Here is a 21,677-nt window from a genome sequence, read left to right on the forward strand (position 1 = left end):
CAGGAAAGGCACCTGGCGTCGCAAAGCCAGGTTGTGAAGCATACAGCAGGCCACGATGATATGGCACACCTTCTTTGGTGAGTACATTAGGGATCCCCCTGTCATGTGCAGGCACCTAAACCTGGCCTTCAGGAGGCCGAAGGTTCTTTCTATAATCCTCCTAGTTCGCCCATGGGCCTCATTGTAGCGTTCCTCTGCCCTTGTCCTGGGATTCCTCACTGGGGTCAGTAGCCACGACAGGTTGGGGTAACCAGAGTCACCTATTAGCCACACACAGAGTCTCTGTAGCTGTTCCATCACATAAGGGATGCTGCTATTTCGCATGATGTACGCGTCATGCACTGACCCAGGGAACTTGGCATTTACATGGGAGATGTACTGGTCAGCCAAACAGACCACCTGGACATTCATAGAATGATAACTTTTTCTGTTCCTGTACACCTGCTCACTTCCACTGGGGGGAACCAAGGCCACATGGGTCCCATCAATGGCACCAATGATGTTGGGGATATGTCCAAGGGCATAGAAATCACCCTTCACTGTAGCCAAATCGGCCACCTCTGGGAAAACAATGTAGCTCCGCATGTATTTCATCAGGGCAGACAACACTCTGGACAAAACCTTAGAAAACATAGGCTGAGACATCCCTGATGATATGGCCACTGTTGTTTGGAATGATCCACTTTGCAAAAAATGGAGTACTGACAGAACCTGCACCAGAGGGGGAATCCCTGTGGGTTGGCGAATGGGGGACATCAGGTCTGGCTCCAGCTGGGCACAGAGTTCCTGTATAGTGGCTTGGTCAAGTCTGTATGTAAGTATGACATGTCTTTCTTCCATTGTCGACAGGTCCACCAGCGGTCTGTACACGGGAGGATTCCTCCATCTCCTCGCAAGTCCCAGCGGACGGTGCCTAGGAAGGACAACATGGAGCACAGAGTCAAGCAACCCACAGGTACGTAACCACAGCTTGCACATTACACGATTCGCTATGCATTGAATGGCTTGTATAAGTGGCAATGCAAGGCCTAGGCCTGTGTGACGCCGTAGAAATTCAGCCATGTGGGCCCTTGAAATGGCGGCTGCCTGACCTATGAAGTGTGACAATGGGATGTGAGGTCAATGCGCTGGCGTGGCACAACGTGGTGGTAGGCGGTCAAAGACCGCGGCGCAAAGCAGCATTGGTTAACATTGAACCCTATGGGTCTCAGCAGCCAATGACGATGTGCGCCGGCGGTCGCGGTACGCACCTCCGCGGTACGCACCGCCGCGGGCGTGACCGCCATTTTCGACTTGCTTAATCACTCGAGACCTGATCATCCACAGGAGAGGACCTATACTGCAAGTGCTGCTGTGAACTCGGTCTGGAAGAGACAATGGCTGCTGCGACTGGGGAAAGGGCCCCTGCCTTCACATCTGAGGGATTGGATAAACTTGTTGATGGGGTCCTCCCCCAGTATGCGCTACTCTACGGTCCTCCAGACCAACAGGTAAGTACACTGGGAGCACGTAGTATGGGCTATGCCTGTGTTGAGTGGGGTGGATGTAAGATGGTGGGGAGGGGAGCGAATGAGGAGTGCAACGCACGACAGATGAGAGCATGTGCCACATGGGAGGGTTGGGGAGGGGGGTTAGCGCACATCGACCATGCAGAAAAGTGATGATATTTATTTTCCAACCCTGTACATGTCACATAGGTCAGCGCCCATCAGAAGATCGACATTTGGCGTGCCATCGCCAAGGACGTCCGGGCCCTGGGGGTCCACAACAGACGGGGCACCCACTGCCGCAAGAGGTGGAGGACATCCGCCGCGGGAGCAGAAAGACCGCCGGGGCTCTGCTGGGGATGGCCTCCCAACGTAGGAGGGGTGCCAGTCATCATCATCATCAACACATAGCTTTATTCGGTTACTTTCAACCATAAAAGCAAAACAACCAACGTTTAAATAAAAGAGCAAATAAGAGTTAGATTAAAAAAGATAAGAAAGAGATAAAAACATATATGTCAGCCTTAAAACACATAAAATTATTTTCCTTAAAAAAGACACCTAACCCCCTAATACCTAACATTTAAATTAAACATGGGGTTTTCTTTCAGTCTAGGTGTGTATTTAAAATTTGGCAGCTAAAACACTATAAGCATTTGGTCCTCATCATCATTGTTTCCCCAAAAGTTTTGTACGTATATGCCAAGCAGCTACAATATACTTGCTGACCGCACAAGATAGAGGGAGAGAAGTTTCCCTCATCATGATCCTTAAGGCAACAATACAGTGTCTTGTCCCCATATTACTGCACACAGATCGTAACCACTTCCGACGCGCAATCAAATAAGCAGGGCATATAAACATGAAATGTACAATAGATTCCGAAATTTGATTGCAGCTCGGGCAAGTGTCAGGACTTGGGATCGTACTCCGCGTACTGCCATAGGACTTAAGAGGCAGACAACCATATCTGAACTGAATATATAGACTCTTACTTAATGGATCAAGAATTGTATCCATAAATGGTTCCAAATATGGATACCATTTAAAGTCAAAGAATTGTGACGTCAATCTGCCGTGTGTTGTGCACAGCAGATAGTTTTCCCTGACATGTATCCAGTAAACAGTTTTCAGATGATTCTTCTGATCCTTCCTTATACTTTCTGGATGACTCCAAAACTCACTAAGACCCAATCTATGAAACCATTTTGAGATGTGGTTAAACCAGGAAATGTTAAGTACATTTGGTCTGTCTAGAATGTCTTGAATAGACTCCTTGTATGTGGATAGCTCAGGGGTGGTCCATACATGGACCCAGAAAAGCAATGGTCGTAGGGCAATTACATCTGAAATGCGTGGTAGGTCGAGGTCCCAGAACATTGGCAGCAGTGGGGTACTGCGAGGACAGGCCAAGATTGACCTTACAAAGTTGTTTTCCCCCACTGCTAGCTTGCTAATGTTCGAGGGCCCCCAAATTTCTGCCCCATAGACGGCAGCGCTCTGTGCCTTTGCTCGGTAAATTTTAATAGTTGGAGTAATCACTCTCTCAGAGGTGGACTTGTGGAAGCGTAAAATGGCCCCAGATCTCTGTGCCAGAAGAGCTAAGCTTTTATCGATTTGGGGCCCCCAATACAGGTTGTTGCTAATTCTCACCCCCAAATAATCTATGGAGCTTACCATACCTAGGGGGGTTCCATTATAGAAAATTGAGTATCTCTTTGTGGGACCACAGCCCAGGGTCATGAGTTTGGTTTTGCTATGGTTGAGTTCAAGCCCATAGTCAACACAGAATGAACTAAACTTATCCACAAGTACCTGGAGACCCATAGGAGTTCTGGAGATCAGGAGGGAATCATCAGCAAATAGCAAAATTGGAATTTTATGGTTATTCAAGGATGGAGCATCATTTTGGCAGTTGGTAACGACTTGCACCACCTCATTGATAAACAATGTAAATAACGTTGGGGCAAGAACACAGCCCTGACGCACTCCTCTCCTAATCTCTATTTTATCGGTGAGTTCCCCCTGATTACCCCATCTAACTTGTGCAAATGTTTTTTCATGTAATCTTTTAATTAAATGCACTAAGTTTCCTGTGCATGGCTAGTCCACCTCCTCTCTTGACTATACGGTTTTGAGTGATGGTTTGATAGCGCAGAGGAATGGCTTCGTGCAACACTGGTGCCATGTCATCTCCCAATCAGGATTCAGTTATGAATAGTAAGTCAGGTTGTGTGTCTGTGAGCAGGTCGTAGATGTGTTGCTTGTTTTTTGAGAGTGATCGAGCATTTATGAGCTGGCAGTTTAGAAAAGGTGTGTTATTGGTAGTGTTGTATTGTTTAGGAGAAGGTTAAGTAGTATAATGTTAGCTTGAAGCAGGAGTGTTGCTAGTTGTGATAACTGTTTGAGGCTCACAATAGTCTTGCTTTTCAATATAGTGTTCCTCTTCCAGCAGGTTATGGAGGCATTTTGTTGGGACTGTGTGTGTGGGTGGTGGACTTGGTGGCTGAGAGAGCCATGAGGAGTGTACTGTTTTTTGTAGGGTAGTTTTATTATGTAATAGACAAGGGGATGCGAGGTTGCTATGAGTGGCATGTTTTTTATTTTGTTTGCGTTTGTTTAGTGTGGACGACGTATGGGTTAGGGTGGTGGAGGAGCATGGGGATCATGATGTAAGGCTCTAAATTGTGCAATGGAGGAGAGGCGAGTGAATGAAAGTTGCTGGGTTGGGGTGCTTGTGGTAGGTGTTTGTGAAGTGAGAAAGTAGGGGTGGAGATAGGATGGAATTTGTATTCTTTGTGTAGTCCTGAGGGTGGGAGTGGGTATGACGATAAGTGTAACGTAAGTTTGTGTTGATTTGATGTGCTGATGTTTGTGGTCGGTATTGTTTTTGTGGAATAGTGAGAGGGGATATTGGTGTAGTTGTTTTTGGTGAGGGATTTGTATGTGAGTTAGTGCTGGTAAGTGGAATTTGAGTGTTAGATGGGGTGTTGATGTGTTTTGGAGATGAATGTACGAGGTGTGTAAGAGGTGATGGGTGTGTGTCAGGGGAGTTAGTATTAGTTGCGATGACTGGAAGAGGTAATATGTGTGGTGGAGTGAAATGTGGGGATTGTATGGTTGTGTGTAATTGTTGAAGACAGGGCAAGAGTGTTTGTAGATGGTGTGTTTGAAGGCAGGGTTTGGGCATTGTTATGATGACAGGTGGTCTGTGTGGAGCAAATAGCGGATAGTGTTGTTGGTTAGTATGAGCAGAGAGTGTGTATCTGGAAGGCTGAGACTGAGAGAAATGTATGCTGTAGTTTTGTATTGTGTGGGTGATGGCAGGTTGTGTTAGTGGGAGTGGACAGAGTAGTGTTGGCTGTGAGAATGCAGGTGGTTGACTGTAGTAGTTGTGGGGGATATGTGTATATGTGTTGTGTATAGGTTATTGTGTTGTGTGATGGGGCAATGCAATCTGTCTGTGGTCAGTTTGTGATGCATAAGTTGGATGTCTTTGTAGAATATGTGTTTACATGTTGAGGGATGTGTAGGGGCTGAAACCATTCCTGGTCCACTGAGAATTGGGCAGCATTTCTGGCCCTAGTCCCTACCAAACAGGCCCAAACAGGAAGCTGCCCTTGTCCTCTCCGCCCTTTGCCTTGACGCCCGGGCTGAGTCGCCCTGAATCCTAGCCTTTTATAGCCCTACTGGCCAATAAGAAGATAGTCCTAAACCTAGCCAATCCAATCTCAAGCCCTTATTCAAACACCTAATGGGAGACCCAGCCCTAATCACCAATCATAGCCCTATACCTGACCACCAATCACAGCCCCAGCCCTAAAACCAGCAACCAATTAGTATCCCAGCCCTATCCACCAATCACAGACCTAGAACAGCCAATCAGAATTCTCAGCCCTATCCACCAATCACAGCCCTAGAACCAACAGCCAATCAGAATTCTCAGCCCTATCCAACAATCACAGCCCTAGAACCAACAGCAAATCAGAATCCCAGCCCTATCCACCAATCACAGCCCTAGAACCAACAGCCAATCAGAATCCCAGCCCTATCCACCAATCTCAGCCCTAGAACCAACAGCCAATCAGAATCCCAGCCCTATCCACCAATCACAGCCCTAGAACCAACAACCAATCAAAATCCCAGCCATATCCACCAATCACAGCCCTAGAACCAACAGGCAATCAAAATCCCAGACTTATCCACCAATCATAACTTCAGCCCTGGACCTAGCAACCAATGAAAGACCATCTCCCAACAACCTATCACAACAACATATGCAACAACCAATAGGAACTTATATAAGAAGCAAGTTAACTGAAATCCAGTCTCTGTGGTTAGGGGGAAAGGCAACTGCTGCTCTATTCAGGGCTCCTTACCTAGGTCTTTTTGCAATCCTTGAACACTGGGCTGCATCAGGACACAGGAGAGATGCACAGAGGCTCACAAAATGGAGGTGGCTGTCTTGGGCTTCCCTCCACAAACTTAAGGGGCCAGAGCAGGTGGGGGTGGGGGGGGGGCGGGTCTCAGGTGCAGCAGGGACTCAGGGAGCCAATCAGCTAAGTCCAGTCCCTGTGGTCAGGGGATAAGGCAACTGCTGCTCTATTCAGAATCTCCTTGGATACAGACAGGCTGAATCCACACTTCTAAGCTAGCAGAGTCTACTTTCCTGGTAAGGGAGAGATTGTTTAAGAAACAAACACTGCAATAGTGCTGGGCGCGCACTCTCAAATCGGGCTTTTTTAAAGGCAAAAATACAGGGGGGCAGACAGTTTTTAAGCACAATTTAAATCACAGAAACAGATTAAAACAGTCTCCTAAAAACACACTCTGCAAGATGTATGTAGCCTTTTTACTTAGAAGAGAAAAAAGGGGGGGGGGGCACAAACTAGCAAGGCAATTCACATACTCACAGCAAAAACAAATTAAAAAAAAAAACACTTTAAAAGAAGCCAGGCTGCCTGAAACACAGGAGTCCACAGTAAAACAGACACAGGTAGCTGAAACAAACACTTTTGAACAAATAATACTATTTACCCAGAAAAATCTCAGGGCTCCTTACATAGGTCTTTTTGCAATCCTTGAACACGGGGCTGTATCAAGACACAGGGGAGATGAACAGAGGCTCACAAAATGGAGGTGGCTGTCTCAGGCTTCCCTCCACAAACTTAAGGGGCCAGAGCAGGTGGTGGGGCGGGTCTCAGGTGCAGCAGGGACTCAGGGAGCCAATCAGCTAAGTCCAGTCCCTGTGGTCAGGTGACAAGGCAACTGCTGCTCTATTCAGAATCTCCTTGGATACAGACAGGCTGAATCCACACTTCCAAGCTAACAGAGTCTACTTTCCAGGTAAGGGAGAGATTGTTTAAGAAACAAAAGCTGCAATAGTGCTGGGCGTGCACTCTAAAATCGGGCTTTTTAAAGGCAAAAATGCACGGGGGCAGACAGTTTTGAAGCACAATTTAAATCACAGAAACAGATTAAAACAGTCTCCTAAAAACACACTCTGCAAGATGTATGTAGCCTTTTTACTTAGAGAAAAAAGGGGGGGAGAGGGGGACGCACAAACTAGCAAGGCAATTCACACAGTAACGGCAAAAACAAATAAAAAAAACACCCCTTTAAAAGAGGCCAGGCTGCCTGAAACACAGAGAGTCCACAGTAAAACAGACACAGGTAGCTGAAACAAACACTTTTTAACAAATAATACTATTTACCCAGAAAAATCTCAGGGCTCCTTACCTAGGTCTTTTTGCAATCCTTGAACACTGGGCTGTATCAGGACACAAGGGAGATGCACAGAGGCTCACAAAATGGTGGTGGCTCTCTTGGGCTTCCCTCCCCAAACTTAAGGGGCCAGAGCAGGTGTGGGGGGCGGGTCTCAGGTGCAGCAGGGACTCAAGGAGCCAATCAGCTAAGTCCACTCCCTGTGGTCAGGGGGAAAGGCAACTTCTGCCCAATTCAGAATCTCCTTGGATACAGACAGGCTGAATCCACACTTCCAAGCTAGCAGAGTCTCCTTTCCAGGTGAGGGAGAGATTGTTTAAGAAACAAACACTGGAATAGTGCTGGGTGTGCACTCTAAAATCTGGCTTTTTTAAAGCAAAAATATAGGGGAGCAGACAGTTTTTAAGCACAATTTAAATCACAGAAACAGATTAAAACAGTCTCTTAAAAAACACACTCTGCAAGATGTATGTAGCCTTTTAACTTAGAGGAGAAAAAAGGGCGGGAGAGGGGGGTGCAAGAAACTAGCAAGGCAATTCACACAGTCACGGCAAAAACAAATTAAAAAAAACACATCTTTAAAAGAGGCAAGGCTGCCTGAAACACAGAGAGTCCACAGTAAAACAGACACAGGTAGCTGAAATAAACACTTTTGGACATATAATACTATTTACACAGAAGAATCTCTGGGCTCCTTACCTAGGTCTTTTTGCAATCCTTGAACACTGGGCTGTATCAGGACACAGGGGAGATGCACAGAGGCTCACAAAATGGTGTTGGCTCTCTTGGGCTTCCCTCCACAAACTTAAGGGGCCAGAGCAGGTGTGGGGGGCGGGTCTCAGGTGCAGAAGGGACTCAGGGAGCCAATCAGCTAAGTCCAGTCCCCAAGGTCAGGGGGAATGGCAACTGCTGCTCTATTCACAATCTCCTTGGATACAGACAGGCAGAATCCACACTTCCAAGCTAGCAGAGTCTCCTTTCCAGGTAAGGGAGAGATTGTTTAAGAAATAAACACTGGAATAGTGCCGGGCGCACACTCTAAAATCTGGCTTTTTGAAAGGCAAACATACAGGGGGGCAGACAGTTTTTAAGCACAATTTAAATCACAGGAACAGATTAAAACAGTCTCCTAAAAAACACAATCTGCAAGATGTATGTAGCCTTTTTACTTAGAGGAGAAAAGGGGGGGAAGGGGGTGTGCCACAAACTAGCAAGGTAATCACACAGTCACGGCAAAAAATAATTTTAAAAAGCACCACTTTAAAAGAGGCTAGGCTGCCTGAAACACAGAGAGTCCACAGTAAAACAGACACAGGTAGCTGAAATAAACAGTTTTGAACAAATAATACTTTTTACCCAGAAGAATCTCAGGGCTCCTTACCTAGGTCCTTTTGCAATCCTTGAACACTGAGCTGTATCAGGACACAGGGGAGATGCACAGAGGCTCACAAAATGGAGGTGGCTGTCTTGGGCTTCCCTCCACAAACTTAAGGGGCCAGAGCAGGTGTGGGGGGCAGGTCTCAGGTGCAGCAGGGACTCAGGGAGCCAATCAGTTAAGTCCAGTCCCTGTGGTCGGTGGGAAAGGCAACTGCTGTTCTAGTCAGAATCTCTTTGGATAGAGACAGGCTGAATCCACACTTCCAAGCAAGCAGAGTCTCCTTTCCAGGTAAGGGAGAGATTGTTTAAGAAACAAACACTGGAATAGTGCTGGGCGCGCACTCTAAAATCGAGCTTTTTCAAAGGCAAAAATACAGGGGACCGACAGTTTTTAAGCACAATTTAAATCACAGAAACAGATTAAAACAGTCTCCTAAAAAACACACTCTGCAAGATGTATGTAGCCTTTTTACTTAGAGGAGAAAAAAGGGGGGGAGGGGGGTTGTGCCAAAAACTAGCAGGGCAATTCACACGGTCACGGCAAAAACAGATTTAAAAAACACCACTTTAAAAGAGGCTAGGCTGCCTGAAACACAGAGAGTCCACAGTAAAACAGACACAGGTAGCTGAAATAAACACTTTTGAACAAATAATACTATTTACCCAGAAGAATCTCAGGGCTCCTTACCTAGGTCTTTTAGCAATCCTTGAACACTGAGCTGTATCAGGACACAGGGGAGATGCACAGAGGCTCACAAATGGTGGTGGCTGTCTTGGGCTTCCCTCCACAAACTTAAGGGGCCAGAGCAGGTGTGGAGGGTGGGTCTCAGGTGCAGCAGGGACTCAAGGAGCCAATCAGCTAAGTCCAGTCCCTGTGTTCAGGGGCAAAGGCAACTGCTGCTCTATTCAGAATCTCCTTGGATTCAGACAGGCTAAATCCACACTTCCAAGCTAGCAGAGTCTCCTTTCCAGGTAAAGGAGAGATTGTTAAGAAACAAATACTGGAATAGTGCTGGACACGCACTCTAAAATCTGGCTTTTTTAAAGGCAAAAATAAAGGGGGCAGACAGTTTTTAAGCACAATTTAAATCACAGAAACAGATTAAAACAGTCTCCTAAAAAACACACTCTGCAAGATGTATGTAGCCTTTTTACTTAGAGGAGAAAAAAAGGGGGGGGTGCCACAAACTAGCAAGGCAATTCACACAGTCACGGCAAAAACGAATAAAAAAAAAACACCACTTTAAAAGAGGCTAGGCTGCCTGAAACACAGAGAGTCCACAGTAAAACAGACACAGGTAGCTGAAATAAACACTTTTGAACAAATAATACTATTTACCCAGAAGAATCTCAGGGCTCCATACCTAGGTCTTTTAGCAATCTTTGAACACTGAGCTGTATCAGGACACAGGGGAGATGCACAGAGGCTCACAAAATGGTGGGGCTGTCTTGGGCTTCCCTCCATAAACTTAAGGGGCCAGAGCAGGTGTGGGGGGCGGGTCTCAGGTGCAGCAGGGACTCAGGGAGCCAGTCAGCTAAGTCCAGTCACTGTGGTCAGGGGGAAAGGCAACTTCTTCCCAATTCAGAATCTCCTTGGATACAGACAGGCTGAATCCACACTTGCAAGCTAGCAGAGTCTCCTTTCCAGGTGAGGGAGAGATTGTTTAAGAAACAAACACTGGAATAGTGCAGGGCGCGCACTCTAAAATCTGGCTTTTTTAAAGGCAAAAATATAGGGGAGCAGACAGTTTTTAAGCACAATTTAAATCACAGAAACAGATTAAAACAGTCTCCTAAAAAACACACTCTGCAAGATGTATGTAGCCTTTTAACTTAGAAGAGAAAAAAGGGCGGGAGAGGGGGGTGCAAGAAACTAGCAAGGCAATTCACACAGTCACGGCAAAAACGAATTTAAAAAAACACATCTTTAAAAGAGGCTAGGCTGCCTGAAACACAGAGAGTCCACAGTAAAACAGACACAGGTAGCTGAAATAAACACTTTTGGACAAATAATACTATTTACCCAGAAGAATCTCTGGGCTCCTTACCTAGGTCTTTTTGCAATCCTTGAACACTGAGCTGTATCAGGACACAGGGGAGATGCACAGAGGCTCACAAAATGGTGGTGGCTCTCTTGGGCTTCCCTCCACAAACGTAAGGGGCCAGAGCAGGTGTGGGGGGCGGGTCTCAGGTGCAGCAGGGACTCAGGGAGCCAATCAGCTAAGTCCAGTCCCCAAGGTCAGGGGGAATGGCAACTGCTGCTCTATTCACAATCTCCTTGGATACAGACAGGCAGAATCCACACTTCCAAGCTAGCAGAGTCTCCTTTCCTGGTAAGGGAGAGATTGTTTAAAAAATAAACACTGGAATAGTGCTGGGCGCGCACTCTAAAATCTGGCTTTTTTAAAGGCAAAAATACAGGGGGGCAGACAGTTTTTAAGCACAATTTAAATCACAGGAACAGATTAAAACAGTCTCCTAAAAAACACAATCTGCAAGATGTATGTAGCCTTTTTACTTAGAGGAGAAAAGGGGGGGAAGGGGGTGTGCCACAAACTAGCAAGGTAATCACACAGTCACGGCAAAAACAAATTAAAAAAAAACACCACTTTAAAAGAGGCTAAGCTGCCTGAAACACAGAGAGTCCACAGTAAAACAGACACAGGGAGCTGAAATAAACACTTTTGAACAAATAATACTATTTACCCAGAAGAATCTCAGGGCTCCTTACCTAGGTCCTTTTGTATTCCTTGAACACTGGGCTGTATCAGGACACAGGGGAGATGCACAGAGGCTCACAAAAGGGAGGTGGCTGTCTTGGGCATCCCTCCACAAACTTAAGGGGCCAGAACAGGTGTGGGGGGCAGGTCTCATGTGCAGCAGGGACTCAGGGAGCCAATCAGTTAAGTCCAGTCCCTGTGGTCAGTGGGAAAGGCAACTGCTGTTCTAGTCAGAATCTCTTTGGATACAGACAGGCTGAATCCACACTTCCAAGCTAGCAGAGTCTCCTTTCCAGGTAAGGGAGAGATTGTTTAAGAAACAAACACTGGAATAGTGCTGGGCGCGCACTCTAAAATCAAGCTTTTTCAAAGGCAGAAATACAGGGGGACCGACAGTTTTTAAGCACAATTTAAATCACAGAAACAGATTAAAACAGTCTCCTAAAAAACACACTCTGCAAGATGTATGTAGCCTTTTTACTTAGAGAAGAAAAAAGGGGGGAGAGGGGGTTGTGCCAAAAACTAGCAAGGCAATTCACACAGTCACGGCAAAAACGGATTTAAAAAAACACCACTTTAAAAGAGGCTAGGCTGCCTGAAACACAGAGAGTCCACAGTAAAACAGACACAGGTAGCTGAAATAAACACTTTTGAACAAATAATACTATTTACCTAGAAGAATCTCAGGGCTCCTTACCTAGGTCTTTTAGCAATCCTTGAACATTGAGCTGTATCAGGACACAGGGGAGATGCACAGAGGCTCACAAAATGGTGGTGGCTGTCTTGGGCTTCCCTCCACAAACTTAAGGGGCCAGAGCAGGTGTGGGGGGCGGGTCTCAGGTGCAGCAGGGACTCAAGGAGCCAATCAGCTAAGTCCAGTCCCTGTGTTCAGGGGCAAAGGCAACTGCTGCTCTATTCAGAATCTCCTTGGATTCAGACAGGCTAAATCCACACTTCCAAGCTAGCAGAGTCTCCTTTCCAGGTAAAGGAGAGATTGTTAAGAAACAAACACTGGAATAGTGCTGGGCACGCACTCTAAAATCGGGCTTTTTTAAAGGCAAAAATAAAGGGGGGCAGACAGTTTTTAAGCACAATTTAAATCACAGAAACAGATTAAAACAGTCTCCTAAAAAACACACTCTGCAAGATGTATGTAGCCTTTTTACTTAGAGGAGAAAAAAAGGGGGGGTGCCACAAACTAGCAAGGCAATTCACACAGTCACGGCAAAAACGAATTAAAAAAAACACCACTTTAAAAGAGGCTAGGCTGCCTGAAACACAGAGAGTCCACAGTAAAACAGACACAGGTAGCTGAAATAAACACTTTTGAACAAATAATACTATTTACCCAGAAGAATCTCAGGGCTCCATACCTAGGTCTTTTAGCAATCTTTGAACACTGAGCTGTATCAGGACACAGGGGAGATGCACAGAGGCTCACAAAATGGTGGTGGCTGTCTTGGGCTTCCCTCCATAAACTTAAGGGGCCAGAGCAGGTGTGGGGGGCGGGTCTCAGGTGCAGCAGGGACTCAGGGAGCCAGTCAGCAAAGTCCAGTCCCTGTGGTCAGGGGGAAAGGCAACTTCTGACAAACAGCCTCAGGTGGCTGCAGTGATGTTGAAGATTTTGATGCTGAGGGGCGATGTGTGGAAAATTCAGACGCGCTGTGCAAAAGGTCTGTGTTGAGAACAGGCTCTGTGTCAATTCTCCAGCTACGAGGCACGCTGCGTTAAATTTTCAGCCGCAGGACAGGCGCTGCGTAAATATTTTTGACACGTACACATCAGTGCATAGATTTTCCCTCACAGGTTATGAGCTTTCACTTCTTAGGGCCCAGGGACTGGATATGGCACCACTTAGCAAGTCAGGACTCCCAGCAGAGGAGCCCAGGCACTGGCAGATTAAGTCACTGATGTCCCTGAAATGTCAGAACAGGGTGCAAGCTCAGTCTAAGCAATTGGAGAAACTTCATACGCAAGTTTTCAGAAAGCAAAGTCCAGTCCTTTCCTTCTTCAGGTAGAAGCAGCAGGAGCAGACCAGCACAGCAAAGCAACAGGCAGGTCCTCCTCAACAATCAAGCTCTTCTCCTTGCTAGAGGATCCTCTTGATTCAGAAGTAATCTGAAATTGTGGGGTCAGCAGTCCAATACTTATACTCTTTTCTGCCTTTGAAGTAAGCAAACTTCAAAGGAAAGTCTTTGTAGTGCACCCTGTCTCTTCTTTGCCCTGCCCCAGACACTCTCTAGGGCAGGGATCATCAAACTGAGGGGTCCCTAGGGGGGCCTCAAGTGATCCCAGGAGGGGGTGCCAGGCTCTGGCCAAAAGAAGCATTATGCAGGTAACAGTGATTTTTTGAAGCACAAAAAACATGTATTGCATTTTTAAAAAGTTAACAGAATTTAACTGCAATGTTTAAATAGGTCTAGACATATTTAAACATTGCCAACTTAATAAAATAAATGTGAAAACCCTGAGAGGGGCTCGATCATTTTTATCTTCACTGGGTGGGGGGGGGCATTAAAACATTTTAAAACCACTGCTTTAGGGGGTCGGGTCTGTATTGGGCTACCTAGGGCCTACCTTAGGGGTGACTTACATTTAGTAAGAGGGAAGGTTTGGGCCTGGCAAGTGGGTACAGGCCGAATTGGCAGTGCAAACCTACACACAAAGACACTGCTGTGGCAAGTCTGAGACATTTATACACAGCTACTCATGTGAGTGGCACAATCAGTGCTGCAGGCCCACTAGTAACATTTGATCTACATCCCCTGGGCATGCATAGTTCACTTTACTGGGGTTTTACCAGTAAATCAAATGTGCCACTCATGGAAACCCAATTACCAATATGTTTTAGAAAGAGAGCACTTGCACTTCAGCATTGGTTAGCAGTGGTAAAGTGCCCCGAGTATCAAAACCAGAAAAAAATAATTACAGCACAGGATTCAAAAACAGGGGGTTCTAAGCAACAACAACAAAAACACAGGGAAATCACGCCAAGAGCTGCCGGGTCTAACAGTTCTCACATCAGGCAGCAATAGGACTGGTTCCAGGCAAGATTATTTAAAACATACTGTTAGAGAAAGTATGAACACTTTTAGACCCTTGTCTGAAGTCTGCACACGTTTATTCAGCACAACAAACAAAATGCAAACTTGTTATGCAAAGCAGCAGCATGCATCTCAACAGTTAGAATCTAATGCTAACCCATCCTCGAATCACATCATTTATATAGATTTCTTCACCTGTTGCTTCAATTGAGGATGTATTTGACAGAAACCGAAACTCAAGCTAACAAGTGGTTCAATAATTTTGCTTTGTTCCTTTGATCTACAAAAGCTTCACCCCTGCTGCCATTTACCCTTGAGGGCAACATTAAATTTATTTCGGGGCTGATAGCTTCCAGACTACCCCACTGCAACAGTCTCCATCTGAATATTAAGTCATAATGATTGACAGTTACAGTTGATTCAACATCAAACAGCCAGATTAGCAGTATGAGCAACCAAGTTTCTCTCTGCTTCCAATGTTTTGAGAGATATTCACTTGCTGCCAATTCAGAAGTGCATAATTGTTAAGAAACACTGTATTGTACAAAGCTCTGGTCATTCAGTTGCTCCCAATTTTCATCATACAAAATCATTCACTATCTGTCCAGAAGAAGACTTCTCTCTTCTCAGTCTCTTCTTCTTCAAGTCCCCAAATTCCATAATATGGTTTGGGTGGGTAAAGCTTCATAGTATGAACCCACAAACGTTGGAACCATCTTCCGACATATCTCTAATTCTGTATAAATCATTTTTCTTTTCAGAAAGCAACTTAACATTTCCTCTGGTTTATTTATGTGCTTGTAGTATGTATTTGTTAATGAATTTGTAAATGCTTGTTTCTGTGTTTTAAGTTCTATGTTTAGAATTTGCTTTCATTGGTGGTTTTCTGGGTGTTCTGGAGTTCGGGTGATGACTTCGTCATTCGGCCATTACTTCGGGACGCGGAGGTTGCTCATTGGTGTGGGTCCTCTTTATTGAAGAAATAAACCATACTTATTCGAAGTCTGCATTTGTTTTCCTTGACTGCAACCCACACTACATTTTGGTACCAGGAGTGGGGTTGTCAAGGCGCACCCCTCCGTCGTGAAGAGGACCCACCAACGAAGTTGTTTCGGAGCAGTCCAAGGTGTTCCGGCGTCGCCTGCTTTTTGTTGTTTCAGCATGAGGGCAGATTCCCGTCTTCTATCGAGGAAAAACACCCATAGAGGAAGGATGGTTGCGCACACGCTGCTCGTGCATTTCTTGGTGTTGCCATGTAGTGCTTGACGTCTGCTGCGTTGCTTTGGTTACAGCAACAACGCTAGTTTTGACGTTGAGCGGATTTTGGGATTAAGGCCGCCTAGGAGGAAAGACCTGGGCACGATCCTCGCATGCGCCGTCTTTGTGCTGTTGCCTGGGATACGGCAACGACGCTCACAGTGCCTGACACTTTTGTCTTCGGAGCGTTGCCTTGGTTACGACATGCACGCTCCTCTTCCTGATTGCTGCAACGGTGTCTACAGTTCCTGATCTGGACCGTTGCCTGGGTTACGGCACGCACGCTCCTCGCACTGGGCGCCGCTTGTCCTGTGTCTCGTTTGGGTGTTGCCTAAGTTACGGTGACCACGCCCTAGGCTCTACATTTCATAACGGTTTCACTGTTTGTGTTTTGCCGGCAAGGACATTTTTTTTTTTTCTTCCGAGTGTGTTTCGTGGATAATCATACTATAACACTGTGTTTTGACTTTTCTTTCGTATTAGAGTCCTACTTTACTGAAGCTTATTTTTGAGATTCTTATTCAGCAACCATATATTGTTAATTATCGCAGCTAATCAAAGCATTGTTCAACCTCCAGCATTCTTACAGAAAGCAGGAAAACCAGAAATTAAGTGGTCTGACTGGTTGCGCATTTTTGAGAATTATCTTACTGCCAGAGATACTGTTGACTTTTCCCCTAATAGGAAGTTGCCTCTGCTTTTGAACCATCTTGGAGTTGCAGGCCAACGGGTTTTTGATAACTTACCTGTGATTTAGTCGCCTGGGGAAGGGGGTATGTTGTGGAACTGCTACATTGAAGGAAAAGAACGAATGAAGAAGCATTATTCTGATGACTCTAATGTTTTACTTGAAAGATTTACTTTCGCCATGTGTAAACAATTGAGTGATGAGACTGTTGAGGAATATGTAGCTAATTTAAGAGTTTTAGCTGCAAAGTGTGAGTTTGGTTCAAATGTTGATGTTTACATACGTGATCAATTTTTTTTCTATTGTTGTCATAAAATAATTTAAAAAATACTTTTAGCATGCCGTAATCCAACTTTGGAGGAAGTTGTTGACCTAGCAAAGGGTATTGAAAGGTCGATGACTACCTCCAGAGTTTTAGCCAATCAAATCAGTATGTTAGATTGTGTTGTCAATGATGGAGCAGTTTGCTCTGTAAAAAGCAAGCAATAGAGAGTGGGCAAGCTTACTCGTGGACGGTTAGGAAAATCTTCACGCTTGTGTTTCCGTTGTGGTTCGAAGTTTCATTTTGGAAATGATCCATCTTGTCCAGCACTTGGTAAGAAATTTAACATTTGCCGGAAGGTGGGTAATTTTCAAAGCATTTGCCAATCTCAGAGTTTCAGCAAAAACTCTTTTAACAAGGTGAAGATCAATAATGTAGATATCAATGAGGAAGTTGTACAATGCTCCAGTCAGTTTTCAAATGTTTTGTTGGCGGTTGACTTTCCTGATTCCTCTTGTGGAAAATCTGAAAAGGTCATCAAGGGGGCTATATGTGATGTGGTCATTCGCTCTGAAACTGTCTCTGTTTTGGCTGATTCAGGGGCACCTATCACCATCTTAGCTGATCGCACTTTCTTTGATTTGTGGCAGGACACCAGTTTTACAAGTTCCGGATATTAGTCCTAAGACTTTCGGGGACCATAACATTGATTTATTAGGCTATTTTTGTTCTGATTTGCAGTGACTAGGTAGATCTATTTTTACAAAAATGTATGTTGCGGTTCAAGGGCGCAATATTGTGGGTTGGAAGAAATTGGCACGTCTTGGTATAATACTTCGACTGGGACATGAAGCTCCTGTTGTTTTGGGCGAATTATCTAACTTAATCCTTTCTGATCCCGTTGCAAATTTAATATTGTCACATAATATCACAGATCGCATGGTCAATTTGTTCCCGGAAGTGTTTAGAGATCAGGTGGGAACTGTTCATGGTTATGAACACTGCATTAAATTGAAGAAAAATGCAGTTCCTATAGTGCACAAGGTTAGACCTGTTCCTCTAAGTGTTAGATCGGATTTGAAGTCCTTGTTACAGAAATTACAAGGTGAAGGCATTATTACTCCGATGGATTCTTCAGAGTGGGTTTCGCCAGTTGTGATTACGAAGAAAAAGAATGGCGAACTTAGGTTATGTGTGGACTTGAGGTCGGTTAACCAGAACATCATGTTGGACTGTCATTCTCTTCCTCGCATTCAGGAAATGATCACAAATGTGGGTGGTTCAAAAGTGTTTTCAACTATAGATCTTCACTCTGCTTACCATCAAATTCTGCTGAGTGAATGTTGTCAGGATATAACCACATTTTAAACTCCGTTTGGAACATATAAGTATTTGCGGTTGCTGTTTAGACTCGCCTTGGCAGCCAGTGTTTTCCAGAAGTTGATGGATGACTTATTTTGTGACATACCCCAGGTACAGGCTTTTCAGGATGATATCCTAATTCACACAGAAACTGAAGGTGAACATGAGGAGGTCTTAAAAAAGTTTTGCTTATTCTCAAAAACAAGGGTATGACAGTGAAACCCAGTAAATGCAAGTTGATGGTGACGGAAGTGAAATATTTGGATCACGTTATTTCAGGGGAAGGAATTAAACCTGAATTCACTATTGTGGATTCTGTGAGAAAGGTGCGTCCGCCTACTGATAAGGGTGCTTTAAGGTCTTTCTTAGGTCTTTGTGAGTATTACGCTAGAATTGTTCCAGGCTATGCTATGGATGTACAACCTTTGAGATCTCTGCTTAAGAAAGGGACCAAATTTGAGTGGACGGAAACGTTGAATTCTGTTTTTGGAACAGTTAAAGATCTAGTTATCAATGCTTCTGCTTTACAAGCCTATAATTCTTCAGGAAAACCCTTCATTATGGTGGAATCCAGTTTGATAGGGACTGGTGCTGTTTTTGGTCAGTGGGTTAATGGTTGTGAGAACACTGTTGCTTTTGCTTCCAGGATGTTAACTGAGACGGAGACGCATTATAGAACTATTGAAAGGGAAGCTTTGGCATGTGTGTGGGCTGTTCAGAAGGTCAAAACGTACATTTGGGGCACTAGATGTGAGTTTTATATGGATCACAAACCTCTTGTTTATCTATTGAATGGGAATGGTTTGGGAAAAGCGTCAGCATGTTTAGTTCGTCTGCTATCCAAGTTGCAAGAATATAATTTAGTTACGAAATACATTCAAGGTGGAAAAAACTTTTGTGCCGATTGTCTATCTCCCCTACCTTTGCCTTATGATTCTTCATTGGAATTGGATTCGGAACAAGAGTGTGTGGTAGCTTTGGTGGATGTTTTAGAGGTGTCTAGCAATCATATCTCTGAGCAAGAGGGGGTGTCTTCCATGTCTGATGATATTGTTCTGTCTAAAGTCTTAGAATTTCTGAAAACGAAATGGCCACCCGAAAATAGCCTGTCTGGTGAGCTTAGAACCTTTTGTCAAGTGTCTAGTGACCTTTCATGTCAAAATGGAATTTGTTTTATGGGGGATCTCATTGTTCCTCCTACTAATCTCAGGAACAAAATAATTGGTTTAGCTCACAAAGTTAATTTAGGTAGTTCAGCTACTTCTAGGAAACTGAAGTTGTCGTACTGGTGACCAGGTTTGGACACACAAGTAGCTTATTTTGTTAACAATTGTCCGGAATGCACTGTCTCGAACAAGCATTGGAAAATAGTCACTAAACCATTATACCCGGTTCCCATGCCAGAAATACCTTGGGGTAAAATAGCATTGAATTTTTCAGGTCCTTTTCAACTTTTACCAAGGCATATGAAGTATCTTTTGGTGGTGGTTGATTATTTTTCTAAGTGGGTTTATTATTCTTTTACATCTGATGCGGATTCTGATTTAGATTGGAAGGTCCAGTCAGTACAGTGGTAACTGACAATGGTACGCATTGTGTGTCAAAGAAGATTTGTGACTTTATGATTTTGCATGATATCAAACATCTCCAAGTGGCTTTACCCAGTCCATCTTCTAACAGTTTGGTAGAGAGGGTTAATCGGAATTTTTAAAGAAGATATCCAAACTACTTTGGCGTCTAGTTTTGATGTTGCTGAATTTTTGCAAAAAAAATGTGGGCATATTTATCTACTCCTCATTCTACTACTGGATCTACTCCTTTTAGGTTACTTAGGGGGAGAGATCCCAGAACCAAACTTGTACCTAGATGGTTGTTTGATGATTTGCATGATAATTGTAAGTCACCTGCTTCAGCTGTTGACAGTGCTTTGAGGAGCAGAGTTTTGTACAAACAGCTGAAGCAGAAGAATAATTTTGATCAAAGGACTAATGTCAAACATATTGATTTGTCTGTGAGTGATTGGGTTTTAATTAAGAAACCTTTTAGAGTGCGTAAAGGGGAGTCAACGTTTTTTTTTTCCAGCTAAAGTTCTCAAGTCTACAAAAGCTTCTGTTTTACTTGAAGGTAATGGATGGTGGAGCAAGAGCAGTGTTGTTCATATTAATAATGAACAGCCAAACATTTTTAGAGATGTTTCTAGCTGATGTGCTAAGATAGTGCAGATGCAGAATAAAGTGAAATAGCAGCAGCTTAGTATTTCTTTGTAGGTGCCTCCTAATCCCTTGAAAGTAGCCTTGATAGTCCAACCCTTGAAAGACTGCCTTGAAAGACTGCACATACCATCAGAGGTAGCGCCAGAGACCAGATCAGCGATCGAGGTCGGCACTTCGTGGCTGCTGTGGCACTGACATAGTCTTTGCAGGTGCATCCACCCTGGAGTATCACAGGACTCTCCATGTCCTTCGCCAAATGCACACTGCAGGTGCTCATTACTTGTGTGCCACTTCATGAGCGGCATTCACTTAGCATGCCCAGGCCCTATTCACCCGTTCTACTGCATCAGTAAGATGGAGGAGGCATGCAGGCGTTTGCTCAATTGCACCGGAGTACATTTCGTGAAAATTAGGAAACACACACTTAAATTGCGTGGGCAACAAATTTGTGCTAGTGCATAGAGAGTTAAAGCAGAAGTCACACAATCATCTGCCACCACATCCGTAATGTGCAATTGTCCTGGGCATCTTGCAAGACTGCCCATGTTTTCTCAGTACATCTCGCTTGCTTTCGAGTCGGGCCATGCTTTGGCACTGCTCATTTTACATCCACAGCCTGTTACAGAGTAGCAGAACATTTAAACAGCAACTTCGTGAACCAAAATGTTCTTGCGTGATCATACGATCAATATTAGGAAGGGTTGGATTTGGGGTGGATGAACAGGCCACCCTAATGCATCGCTGCTTGCCCATTGTTCCAGCTACACAGAGTTGGGGATGCAAAATGTGGCTAGTAAAACTAGCATGGAAGTAAACAATATCCCCTATCCTCGTATCCTTGAAGCTGGCATAGAGTTCTGGTAACTGAAGGATGTTTCGCACCTTCAACACAGCTCTGTGGAATTAAGAGTTTATTTTAAACTTATTGTGGAATCTGAGTACCTGTTTTTTCCGGATTCATTACAATATATTGAAACGAAAAGCGTATTTGACGCCCGAGGGCTCACACAAATAAACACATAACTCCCAAGTCTGGAATGTTTTGCAGCAGCTGTTTTTTCAAAAGTGCCAAGTGAGTCAGCAGAAATCAATAAAGCCAACAACATGCTCTGGTCCTATCATCGTACAATGTTCAAGCAAGGGACTGAACTGGGATAGAGAGCTACTTAAGAGAACTGCGTGTCATTCCTCTGGAGTGTGGGCAGTGGTTTGGGTACTAGAAGACAAGTGGACGTCCTGATCACGTGAGTACTGGCCGGTCTCACCTGAAGCAAAATCGGCACAAGCAATTAAATGCAGAATTATTAAGTCAGTTTCCTGCTAGCTCTGCTTACCACGATGTTTAGATCGTTCGCCATAGTTCGACTGTCCTGATGTTTTATTCATTGCGTGGTATTTCAGTGGTTTGTATACTACTTTTTTAATAATGAGCACTTAGAACTATTCACTTATGTTAAAATGAAGTGCCCGTTTATGAATTGTAAGTTACTACGCACTGTTCTCCGAATTCAAGGGCCTGGGTGAAAGAAAGAACACGCTATAA

At 44.5% G+C, this 21,677-nt stretch overlaps 1 long non-coding RNA gene across 1 annotated transcript in view; it reads left to right on the plus strand.

Moving 5' to 3' along the window:
• The first annotated feature begins 21,270 nt into the window (after window positions 1–21,270).
• Window positions 21,271–21,677, plus strand: part of LOC138295704 (uncharacterized) — a 33,621-nt gene continuing 33,214 nt past the window's right edge. The window contains exon 1 of the long non-coding RNA XR_011203669.1: window positions 21,271–21,378. This is a non-coding gene — a long non-coding RNA (uncharacterized lncRNA). The remainder of the gene's footprint in view (window positions 21,379–21,677) is intronic.

This window comes from Pleurodeles waltl, chromosome 5, assembly GCF_031143425.1.
Source record: "Pleurodeles waltl isolate 20211129_DDA chromosome 5, aPleWal1.hap1.20221129, whole genome shotgun sequence".
Classification (NCBI taxonomy): Eukaryota; Metazoa; Chordata; class Amphibia; order Caudata; family Salamandridae; genus Pleurodeles; species Pleurodeles waltl.